Here is a 13,391-nt window from a genome sequence, read left to right as displayed (position 1 = left end):
TCCTGGAGAGTTTAGCTAAGGGTTTCTTGATTTTGCTCATAGTCTCAAAACCCCAAAAGAGTTGTGTTGATTTTTTTCTGTAGTTTTTCTATTTGCCAGTTTAATTATTTATGTTCTAATCACTATTATTTCCTTATTTCTGTTGACTTTAAATTTGGTTTTTTATTCTTTTACTTATTTCTTGAAGTGTAAATATAGTTAGAAATAATTATTTATTTTTAAGATTTCATGTTTTCTTCTTAATATTGCCTTGTTGGGTACCATAAGTTTTGGTTAATTGTGTTATCTTTTGTTTATACAGAGATATCTTTAAAATTCTTTTTTATTTCCTCCTTGTCCTAATAGTTGTTCAATATTGTGTTTTAAATTTCTACATATTTGAAGTTTTCCCATTACTCTTTTCTATTTTTATTTTTTTACATTTTTTAATCTAGTAAATATAAATTTCCAAAGTACAGTTTATGGATTACAATGGCTCCACCCCCATAATTTCCCTCCCACTCACACCCCTCCCATCTCCCGCTCCCTCTCCCATTCCATTCACATCAAGATTCATTTTCAATTATCTTTATATACAGAAGATCGATTTAGTATATATTAAGTAAAGATTTCATCAGTTTGCACCCACACAGAAACATACAGTGTAAAATACTGTTTCAGTACTAGTTATAGCATTACTTCACATTGGACAACACATTAAGGACAGATCCCACATGAGAAGTAAGTACACAGTGACTCCTGTTGTTGACTTAATAATTTGACACTCCTGTTTATGGCGTCAGTAATCTCCCTAGGCTCTAGTCATGAGTTGCCAAGGCTATGGAAGCCTTTTGAGTTTGCCGACTTTGATCTTATTCAGACAGGGTCATAGTCAAAGTGGAAGTTCTCTCCTCCCTTCAGAGAAAGGTACCTCCTTCTTTGATGACCCGTTCTTTCCACTGGGATCTCACTCGCGGAGATCTTTCATTTAGGTCTTTTTTTTTTTTTTTTTTCCAGAGTGTCTTGGCTTTCCATGCCTGAAATACTCTCATGGGCTCTTCAGCCAGATCCAAATGCCTTAAGGGCTGATTCTGAGGCCAGAGTGCTGTTTAGGATATCTGCCATTCTATGAGTCTTCTGTGTATCCCGCTTCCCATGATGGATCATTCTCTCCCTTTTTGATTCTATCAGTTAGTATTAGCAGACACTAGTTTTGTTTGTGTGATCCCTTTGAATCTTAGACCTATCAGTGTGATCAATTGTGAACTGAAATTGATCACTTGGACTAGTGAGATGGCATTGGTACATGCCACCTTGATGGGGTTGTATTGGAATCCCCTGGCACGTTTCTCCCATTAATTTATTCTTAATTATTTCTGATTTCATTCATTTGTGGTTGGAAAAGATATTTGAACCTATTTTATTCTTTCATTTGATAAGACAATTTTGGTAATAGTAACTTGGAGAATATTTGACTTGCAATTAGAAGAACCTTCATTTTGCTGAGGTACAAAAATTCTGTGTATGTCTGATAGGTCCGTTTAGTCCATGAGGGCACTTCCAAAGGTTCATGGGAAGAAACTGAAAAAATGCATTCATGGTTTTCCCATAGGAGGCACTTTCCACAATCTTTTTGATGGCCCCTCATGTATGTGGATGTCATCCACTCTAATCTGGCTTATGATGTTTCTGTTAAAAATCTGCTGATATTTTTGATAGAGGTTTTCATGTGCATTACAAGTCACTCATTACTTTCAAAGTCTTCCCTTTGGTTTTAAGTTTTAATAGTTTGATTATAATGTGTTTTAAAATGAATCTTAGGATTTATTCTATTAGCATTCTTGGGGATTCATGGATCTGGATATTCTGTTTCTAGAATTATTGGGAATTTTCAGCTATTGTTTGAATATGTTTTCTGTCTCTGTCTCTTCTCCCCTTCTTTCCATCTTTCTCTTACCATAATGCATATATTGATCTGTTTGATGATTTTTCATAAGTTCTGTAAGATATCTTCACTCTATTTCATTACTTCTCTTTTTATCCTGTGATTATGATTTCCAATGACTTCTCTTTGAGATCACTGATCCTTTTTTCTGCTTGATACAATATTGTTTAATCTATCTATATAATTTTTCACACAATTATTACATTCTTCATTTCTAGGATTTCTGCTGTGTACTTCTTTGTTTTATTTCTGATATTCACTCTTTGGCCATGGATAGCTCTCAAGAACTAACGTTTTTGATTGCAGTTTTTATTCCTCTGTCAGATAAATCAGTTTACTACATTCATTAGAATCTGTTTATGGAGACCTATCCTTTTCTGTTTGCAACATATTTCCCTGTTTCTTCACTTTTCTTTATTCTCTGTCAATTACTGCAGATAAAACTGTCATTGGCCAGAGAATGCCTATTTCTCAAATCTTTGTGCTTGTTCTAACTGCCATATTAGTTCTCAGTTGTTTACAGAAGATCAGGGCATTTTAAGTCCCATTCATATCCTGAAAGGAGTAATATAGAAGCCAATCTTTTGAGAAATATCTGGAGAAGTTGGGGTGCTATATGTGTTATGTTGTTTCTTCTGTCCTCAGAAACAAACTTGGAGCTGCTGTTTATTTTCTATCTGGTCTGCACTAAGTAAGGTACAGATCTGTGGCCAATTTCTGCACATTTGTCTTCTTCAGTCAGTGTGCTCTTTCAACCCATTGCTTTATGATTTATCATCCCTGTAGTCCTGGGAAATGCTTGGTTCTGTCAGAACCCAGTGTCAAGCATATTGGCTAGTAGCTTAATTTTATCTCTGAAGAGAGCCAGGGGAAAATAATGGTAGAAGTTACTCATTCAAATTCTCAAACAGCTACTAATTGTCTTATACATCATTGCATAGCTAAAGGCAATTAAAAGCATGACATGGAAGCAGTAGGAAAAAGATGAACATTAGGTAGGTAGTCAAACCCTTTAATTACAAACTGAGATGTGTTTCCTGATTTCTTTATGCTGAACTAGGAGAAATACTCACTGTCATTGCTTCCACTCTTTAAAATCATATCTTTGTTGCCTATGGCTCTGGGAACCTATGAATGCATCTCCGGAGCTAGGTGATTTAGAAATATGCCCCCTTTGTGGCAGCTTTAAAAGTAGACATGTTTAAGGCATGGACCAGGTCCTTCAAGGGAGAGAATTGAGACTTGGCTTTATCCCTTTACTGAGATGGGAGGATTAGGCGCATGAAGTGCTCAGAGACTAGTTCATGCTCCAATTTGTCTTACGCCTTCCTTTATCCTAATTTCCTATATAAAGCCTAATTAGAGGTTCAATTCCAGGACAGCATCAGGTTCGAGTACAGTCAATTTCCTTCCTGGAAACTGGGAGTGGGGAATTAATGTCTGTTTCACACTGTGCAGGGGGTGCTCACATGATTATGCAAAGCCAACCTTTTGCAGCAAGCATTTGGTTTAGTGGTTAGATTCCCACATCCCATGCTGGAGCACCTGTGTTCAACTCCTGACTCTGGCTCTCGGCTACAGCTTCACGCCAATACAGACCCCAAAAGGCAGTGGTGATGACTCACATAATTTATTTCCTGCTACCTGTGTGGGAGACCTAAATTGGGTTCCCAGCTGCTGGCTTTGGCCCTAGCCTAGCATCAATGATTGTAGATGTTTGAGGTGTTTTTGGAATGAAATGATGAATAGAAATACTCACTCGCACGCTCTCTCTCGAATTAATTAATTAATAAAATTTAAAGCCAACTGTTGGTGCTCTTTGGTTGCACAGAATTTACAATACTGAGCATCTAGGTGATTTAGAAGCCAGTTCCTTAAGAGGGAACTATAAAAACTGGGATTATCTCTTTGCATGATCCACACCTTTCACTACTCAGGGCAAAGCTGAGTATTGGATATTCCTTATGGATTATAAGGTTTTGTGCCTAGAATGAAGTTTCTGACAAGCATCACTCTCAGCTTTTGCTACTCATTTCAATGTAGATGTTTTCTCACTGTTACCATGTAGGAGTTCCTGAATCTTTCTGAGATGGAATTTGTTCTTGTCTAGTTATTTATTCCTTCTGTCTGTGTGAGGAGAGCAGGTGAGGAGATTGCTATTTTGTCAATTTGCTGATGCCATTCCCTTCTTCCTGTATTTTTTCAGGTAAGAGATATATATCCTCTTTAGTTCCATAAGGCTTGCCAAACCTCCTTCCTTAACTACCTACAAATATTCGTGTGCATGGGCATATGCACACACACATACTGACATGTTAACTTTGGCTTGTTCAACTTCCTGACTTGGATCAGCCATATAAAGCAGCATTCAGCAATACAAAGTGATATTCAAACAAAGAGTCATAGTTTCTTTCCACCACATTCTCTGTGTACTTCAGAACTGATAAAGGGGGTTGCAATCTCAGGTTGCTTTATGCTTAGGCAGCTTTATGCTTCCTCCCACTCCAACATTTTACTATTTGACTGCCTGAAATAAAAAATTATCTTTATGTAAGTATAATTGCATACTGAAGTAATTTTGAAATGGCAAGTTAAATTTTAGAATAGAAAACAGAAAATATTTCCACCTGCTTTTGTGATACAAAGATTAAAGCATGTCTAAATATTACTCTCTTAGAAATTGTTCAGTAAATTATCTTCACTTTTTCAGTTTAATTCAACTATTCCTTTTTCACTTAGGAGGGGATTAAAAATACCACCCCTTCCCTTCCCACCTTCAGCCCACACATTCCTACCTCCTTACTTGCTGATTGAACATTATGAGCCACACACTGCTAATAGAGACTATAGACACAAAGAAATATGAAATTCCTGTCCTTAAGGAGCTCAATTTTTTATTATTTGACAGGTAGAGTTATAGACAGTGAGAGAGAGAGAGAGACAGAGAGAAAAGTCTTCCTTCCATTGGTTCACCCACCAAATGGCTGCTATGGCCAGAGCTGCACCAATCCGAAGCCAGGAGCCAGGTGCTTCTTTCTGGTCTCCCATGCGGGTGCAGGGGTCCAAGCTCTTTGGCCATTCTCCACTGCACTCCCAGGCCACAGCAGACAGCTTGGCTGGAAGAGGAGCAGCTGGGACTAGAACCCGGTGCCCATATGGGATGCTGGTGCTGCAGGCGGAGGATTAACCAAGTGAGCCATGGCACGGCCCCAGAGCTTGTGTTTTAATGGGGTTGCAGATGGGTAAGTGGATTAGATTTAATACTAGACCTTAAGTGATAAAATGGAAAATCTTTTGAGTCATAAATAATGAAGGATTTGACTGTCGGGGAAGCATGGGAGTTAAAGAGCTATAGTTTTTACTCTGTAACAGTAGAGATAATAGTGTCTTAAGTATCATCCAGTGGGACAGATTTTTTGGTTGACTTATATTACCATCCATTCTCAAACTGTTCTTAGTCAGGGGCTGATAGGAATATGACGCAAGATCAAGCTAGAAAAACAGAAAATATTCTAGGCATGAGAGCTGACGACTAAGAGGAGACGAATGTAGAAGAAGAGAAAAATCTCAATCCATCTGCAGCAAAATACAAGTTATCATCAAGTTCACACCACTAAGTAACAGCAGAACATACATTTTGATTCCTATTTACAAAGTCCATTTTTACAAAAGTGTGTAAACATGGAGATGTCAGAGTAAAAAAGTTAACTTTCTTGGACTAAATGGTAAGGATAAATAAATCAGGCATTAGGAACTCTAATCTTACCTTTATTTATTGTACAACGTTTCTCTGACCACTTCTGACCTCCAGAAATCTGTGATGAAGAAGTGGAAGCAGAGACATCTCCTTGACGAGGTCATCTGTGGACTTCCATCACCTTGAGCTCATTCACTGGACTTCTCACAGACACAGCATGTTCCCTGTCAGAGGAGGTATTGCCAGTCAGGACAATTCATGTCCCCTCCACCAGAATTAAACTGTGAAATTAGCAAAACATGAAGAAAGCATGGGATAAAAAAGGTAAGGATTATATTTGTCTTTTTGGTGTAAGCAAGGACAAACTCGTGAATGTTGCATATTACTTCCACGAAGTAGCAAGCACTCTTGTGCAATCTAGTCAGTGCGATTGACACAATTCAGGCTGTACTCTTCACTGCTCAGAGAGAAGTAAATGGGTGGAGGTGCATCTGTGCCCTACTGATGCTAATAGAATGAACAAGACAGGGTAAACTCACAGGAGGAAGTATACTAATGTTTTCTCTATAACTAACCAAGTACTTAAGTGGTCTTCAAAGTAAAAGGAGTCTTACCAATGGTGGAGATTCATAAAAGACAATATTATGTTTTCAGCAAATGTCTGGAAACTAACAACATTTTGGGGAGATACAATCTCTAGAAAAGCTTGTATTGTCCAATTTTAGTTAATATTTTAACAAATTTTGAGTTCTAAGGAGGAAATTTATCTCCAATAATGATGAATATATATTAAAATGGTTCTTTAAAATCTATGGTGAGAGAAATTAAATTTGTTAGGTAACTCCATTTTCTATTAAATTTATCTTGAGAAATTTTGTTCCAAAATTTGCCACATTATTATTGTATACAACAATTATAATTCTCAAATGTCTGCTTGTACATCCTCTAGGTTGGGAGTCAATAATGATAGAATGTAGGCCAAAACTGGCCTTTCACTTACTTTATAAATAAATTTTTATGGAAATATAGTGACAGCCATTCATAAAGCTATTTTCTCAGACTGTTCTTCGGGTACAGCAGCGGAGTAGGAGAGATATGTGGATTGTTTCAGACACAAAGCTAAAATTAACTGCTTCTTGGTTTAAAAATAGTTTTCTGCTTACTCATCTAAGATAGCATATTATCTAGTTATTTCATGAGGAAGAAGACTATGACAGCACCTCACTGCTGTGAAATGAATGTTCAGGCAGCCTGAGGTCCATGTTTCAACCCAGTGCCCAATGTGAAGGTATTAGGGGAAGGGGGTGGGGAGGTGATTTGATAACAAGGATGTAGCACTCATGAATCAAAGCTGTGCTCTTATAAAAGAGGAATATTAATTTATGAGCACTTGCTTTCCACTGAAGACTATCAAGTAAAACACCTACTATGAACAAGGGCACTACCTCATCAGACACTGACCTGTATTTCCTAACTTTTGGAACTGTGAGAAATAAATTTCTACCACTTATATGCCACCAGTTTATGGTATTTTACTGTAGAAGCCTAGGAAACTAAGTTTATGACCTGACATATTAATTTTTCTCTTCAATAATCTTATTCAATATCTACATTGTCAATATAGTTAATAAATATTCTCAGAATATTATTTATTAACTATATTGACAATGTTAAAAACAACAAAAAAACAAAACAAAACAAAAAACTAGAAAGAAATGTCAGCATCATAGTATAGCAGGGTAAGCCACCACCTGTGATACCTGTGATGCTGGAATCCTAAATGGGTGTTGGTTAGATTCCTGTCTGCTCCACTTACTATCCAGCTCTCTGCTAATGTGCCTGGGAAATGAGTGGAAGATGGCTTATGTGCTTGGGCTCCTGCACCCATGTGAGATACCATGAAGAGGCTCCTAGCTACTGGCTTTTTCTTGACCCAGCCCTAGTTGTTGCTGCCATTTGGGGAGTGAACTAGCAGATGCAAGATTCCCTCACTCTCACTCTCACTCTCACTCTCACTCTCACTCTCAATCTCACTCTCACTCTCTTTCTCCACCTCTGTCTCTGTAACTCTTTCAAATAAAAATAAATAAATCTTTTATTTATTTATTTATTCTCCCAAAAGCAATTTATAGATTCAATGCAATACCAATCAAGATACCGAAGACCTTCTTCTCAGATCTGGAAAAATTGGTGCTGAAATTTATATGGAGGCACAAGAGACCTCGAATAGCTAAAGCAATCTTGTACAACAAAAACAAAGCCGGAGGCATAACAATACCAGATTTCAGGACATACTACAGGGCAGTTGTAATCAAAACAGCATGGTACTGGTACAGAAACAGATGGATAGACCAATGGAACGGAATTGAAACACCAGAAATCAACCCAAACATCTACAGCCAACTTATATTTGATCAAGGATCTAAAACTAATTCCTGGAGCAAGGACAGTCTATTCAATAAATGGTGCTGGGAAAATTGGATTTCCATGTGCAGAAGCATGAAGCAAGACCCCTACCTTACACCTTACACAAAAATCCACTCAACAAGGATTAAAGACCTAAATCTACGACCTGACACCATCAAGTTACTAGAGAACATTGGAGAAACCCTTCAAGATATTGGCACAGGCAAAGAATTTCTGGAAAAGACCCGGGAGGCACAGGCAGTCAAAGCCAAAATCAACTATTGGGATTGCATCAAATTGAAAAGTTTCTGTACTGCAAAACAAACAGTCAGGAGAGTGAAGAGACAACCGACAGAATGGGAAAAAATATTTGCAAACTATGCAACAGATAAAGGGTTAATAACCAGAATCTACAAAGAGATCAAGAAACTCCACAAACACAAAACCAACAACCCACTTAAGAGATGGGCCAAGGACCTCAAGAGACATTTTTCAAAAGAGGAAATCCAAATGGCCAACAGGCACATGAAAAAATGTTCAAGGTCATTAGCAATCAGGGAAATGCAAATCAAAACCACAATGAGGTTTCACCTCACCCCGGTTAGAATGGCTCACATTCAGAAATCTACCAACAACAGATGCTGGCGAGGATGTGGGGAAAAAGGGACACTAACCCACTGTTGGTGGGAATGCAAACTGGTCAAGCCACTATGGAAGTCAGTCTGGAGATTCCTCAGAAACCTGAAGATAACCCTACCGTTCGACCCAGCCATCCCACTCCTTGGAATTTACCCAAAGGAAATGAAATTGGCAAACAAAAAAGTGGTCTGCACCCTAATGTTTATTGCAGCTCAATTCACAATAGCTAAGACCTGGAACCAACCTAAATGCCCATCAACGGTAGACTGGATAAAGAAATTATGGGATATGTACTCTTTAGAATACTATACCGCAGTAAGAAACAACGAAATCCAGTCATTTGCAACAAAATGGAGGAATCTGGAACACATCATGCTGAGTGAAATAAGCCAGTCCCAAAGGGACAAATACCATATGTTCTCCCTGATTGGTGACAACTGACTGAACACCAAAAAGGAAACCTGTTGAAGTGAAATGGACACTATGGGAAACGGTGACTTGATCAGCATAGCCCTGACTGTTAATGAACAACTTAATACATTATCCCTCTTAGTAGTTTTTTTGTCTGTTCTACTTAATATGACTGGTTTAATTCTGTAATTAATACACAGTTATTCTTAAGTGTTGAAAATTAACTGAAATGTGATCCCTGTTAAACATAGGAGTGGGAATGAGAGGGAAGAGATGTATAAATTGGGACATGCTCAAGCTGACTTGCCCCAAATGGTAGAGTTAGAAACATACCAGGGGATTCCAATTCAATCCCATCAAGGTGGCATGTACCAATGCCATCTCACTATTCCAAGTGATCAATTTCAGTTCACAATTTATCATAATGAAAGGACTAAGAGTCAAAGGGAGCACATAAACAAGTCTAGTACCTGCTAACACTAACCAATAGAATAAATAAAGGGGAGAGTGATCCAACATGGGAAGTGAGATACTCAGCAGACTCATAGAATGGCGGATGTCCTAAACAGCACTCTGGCCTCAGAATCAGCCCTAAAGGCATTCCGATCTGGCTGAAAAGCCCATGAGAATATTTCAGGCATGGAAAGCCAAGACACTCTGGTAAAAGATCTCCGTGAGTGAGATCCCAGTGGAAAGAACAGGTCTTCAAAGAAGGAGATACCTTTCTCTGAAGGGAGGAGAGAACCTCCACTTTGACTATGACCTTGTCTAAACAAGATAAGAGTCGGAGAACTCAGAGGGCTTCCATAGCCTTGGAAACTCATGACTGGAGCATAGGGAGATTACTGATGCCATAGACAGGAGTGTCAATTGGTAAAGTCAACAACAGGAGTCACTGTGCACTTACTCCTCATGTAGGATCTCTGTCCTTAATGTGCTGTGCATTGAGATTTAATGCTATAACGAGTACTCAAACAATATATTTCACTTTGTGTTTCTATGGGGGTGCAAACTGTTGAAATCTTTACTTAATGCATACTAAACTGATCTTCTGTAAAAAACAAAAAAAGAAATTATCAATTCCCAACTTGACTCTCACTGGGATTAAACATGACAATAGGTCTGATCTGATTTCATCATCATTTAAAAAAATCATCTATTATTTTTCACTTTATGTTTCTGTGTGGGAGCAAACTGTTGAAATCCTTACTTAATGTATACTAAGCTGATCTTCTGTATATTAAGATAATCGAAAATGAATCTTGATGTGAATGGAAGGGGAGAGGGAGTGGAAAGGGGAGGGTTGTGGGTGGGAGGGACGGTATGGGGGGGAAGCCATTGTAATCCATAAGTCGTACTTGGAAATTTACATTCATTAAATAAATGTTAAAAAAAAATAAAAAATAAAAATAAATAAATCTTTTTTAAAAAAAAAACTAGGAAAGAAAGAAAATAAGCAAAAACATGGGCTTAATTTCAAGAGCCAATCTCGATTTATTGGTGCTGAAGTCTGTGATCCTAGATTAACAATGGATCTGAGGCCGTATCCTAGTTTAAAAAAGAATAACCGATTTTAATGCCATTTGCCGTAATTGTTGCAGTCATCCACTTATTCAGTATTTTGTTTTTAATTTTGAAAAATGTTCAAAATTTATTTAAAAGGCAGGGTGTCATATCTGGCAGCCCAAGCCATTAAACCAAAACGCAAGATCCCTCTTATTCAGTATTGAAAGCCTTGCACACAATCCCATCAATGAGAAATTTATCAGTTATTTGCACTCTACTTGGGATCTACAAACACTTCACTTTTTTGGAACAGGGAAATGATGTCCCCATGTTATTCTAGGACATTGGCAAGTTTTGGGTAGGAAGGATAGCAGTACAATGTTAAATAGAAAACTAATCTTGGGCTGATACAATCTATAATATCAAAGAGATATGCTATTTTGCATTATATTTTATATTATGTTAATATACTGGTTTCTCCCTTTCAGATATATAAACAGGCATCATGCTGTCTTATTAAGGGTCATTTAATGTTGCTAGGGAAACATAATTAAAACAAAATTTCCACCTAAGAAGAAAATCTCTGCACAAAGCTAAAAGAAAGAGAATGGTTTTTATTAGTTAATAAGCATTTAACCAGAATATGATGTGCATAATACATAATCTGCTAAAGAAAATCACAAGACAGAAAGAAAAAAAGCACATTTTCATAGACAAGTAGATATGACCCATTAAATATGATCTCTAAGTGAACAATGTTACTCTTCAAGTAAGGACACTTGACAGCTCAAAGTTTGTCCCAAATTCACTTGTAGTTAGGGTGAATATCTGTGCTACATAATCAGTTTGAAAAATAAACACTTTTCATTTATTTATTCCAAGACGTAGGTTTGCAAACTGGAGCAAGTACTGTAACTATTTAATGGGAAACAGAAGAGAAGGATGCTATATCCCCCAGTAACTTGGTGTGAAAAAGAATATATATATGCCAAACTCTAATGCTTCCACCATAACCTGTTAAAACTAATATATAAGTTAAATAAAGTTGCAGGAAGCAGAGTCAACAAGCAAAAATAATTTTTTTCTACAAACTAGCAATGAGCTATCCTAAATGGAAATCAAAGAAATGATATCATTTACCATAGTATCAAAATCAACAAATGATATTTTGAACCATGTATACATTATAGAATGGCTAATTGAGCTAATATATATGCATTATTTCATATACATCTTAGCTTCAAAATTTGTCATTGAAAAAAGTAAATAAATTTATAATGTTCTTAGAAATAAGATTACCAAAGGAATTGAAAAACTTAGTTACCAAAAACTATGAAACATTGATTTAAAAAAAACTACAAATGGAAAATAAATGGAAGGAAATATATTTTGCAAAGATTAGGAGATATAATATTGTTAAAATGTTTATGATACACTTGAGGGTCTATAGATTAGTGCAATCTTCATCATGATTCAATTGGCATTTTGGAGATAAGCATTGCAGTGCTGCAAGTTAAGTTGCTACCTGGGACACCCATATCTCCTAAAGAAGTTTCAGTTTGAGTCCCAGCTACTCCATGCTTCCAACTCAGTTTCCTAACAATATTCTAGGGAGACAGTAAATGATGGCCCAAGTACTTGCATTTCTGCTTCACCCATCACAGGTGCACATGGAGTTCCTGGCTCCTGGTTTTTGCCTGGCCCAGAACCAACTGTTGGGTGCATTTGGGGTATGAACCAATGGATGGAGGATCCCTCTGTTTCTGTCTCTCTCTCTCTGATTAATACATCTTTAAAGAAAAGCAAATGACATATTTTACAGAAACACAAATGTAACTACAAAGGTAGTCTTGAGAGAAAGTCGGGCTGGAAGTACCACATTTCTGATTTGAAATGCAATATAGGACTAGAGTGATTAAAGCAGTATGATGCTGACACAAATGCAGATGTGCACACCAATGGAAAGGGATGAAGAACCTCCAAATAAACTCATGCATAACAAGTTAACGGATCTCCCTCAATGGTGCCAAGGATACACAATAGGAAGAGAGGATCTTTCCAAAAAATGGTAGGGGGAAGATAGGAAATCTACATGCACAAGTTGAAATTGGACCCCAACCAAATAAAATAGTCAGCTCAGAATGGTTTAATTACTTGATAGTACACATTTAAACTTCGGAACTGTTTATTTCTAGAATCTTCTATTTAATATTTTTGGACTGTGGTTGACAAAAGTTACTTTCTGGTCCACAAAGGGTAATCAATTAAGAAATCATAGTCAAAAAGGTAAAAATTGAAAAAAATTATAACTATTATTTTCTATCACTAGATATTGACGATAATTATTTCTTTCTTAAGTTTTAATTAGTTTTTAACAGATTTAACAGATGTGATTTGTAGATAGTTCTAAGAGCATAATGATATACCCTTTCTTCCTCCCTCTCTCCCTCAACCTCTCTCCTACTCTCTCTCCTTCTCATTCTTTATTTTTTTAGTTTGAGATAACATTTTAAATTAATAATATTGTAAAAAGGCTTAATAGTTAACCAAATAAGAAATTTAACAAGTAAAAAGACTTTAGTTTCGTGAGACTATAAACAATGTCTATAAATAATGACCATTTCACCCATATACAGTAATTTTTAGAGTAACCACAGATCATTAAAACTATAGTAGTATAACATTTTTATCCATTGGTTTGACAAAGTTTTTAAGGAGTTGCATTATTCTTTCCAGAGCCTGAATAATAAAGGAGTGTACTCACATAAATGTTATTTCCAGAGTGACGAGCAAAATATAGGGCTTCAG

General features: G+C 36.8%; 1 protein-coding gene across 3 annotated transcripts in view; it reads left to right on the top strand.

The window, feature by feature from the left end:
• LOC103349464 (translation initiation factor IF-2) overlaps positions 1 to 9,122 on the top strand; it is a 782,466-nt gene extending 773,344 nt beyond the window's left edge. The window contains exon 4 of one of the 3 annotated variants that reach the window (XR_011383185.1): positions 8,987 to 9,116. The gene's annotated coding sequence lies outside the window, so the exon portion shown is untranslated. Of the gene's footprint in view, positions 1 to 8,986 lie in introns of all 3 variants that reach the window. The other 2 variants (XM_070059803.1, XM_070059800.1) reach the window with 2 other exon arrangements.
• Positions 9,123 to 13,391: the final 4,269 nt, after the last annotated feature.

Source organism: Oryctolagus cuniculus, chromosome 16 (assembly GCF_964237555.1).
Source record: "Oryctolagus cuniculus chromosome 16, mOryCun1.1, whole genome shotgun sequence".
In the NCBI taxonomy this organism is placed as follows: domain Eukaryota; kingdom Metazoa; phylum Chordata; class Mammalia; order Lagomorpha; family Leporidae; genus Oryctolagus; species Oryctolagus cuniculus.
The sequence above is the reverse complement of the archived record's forward strand: the minus strand, read 5'-3'. Positions and strand labels throughout refer to the sequence as shown.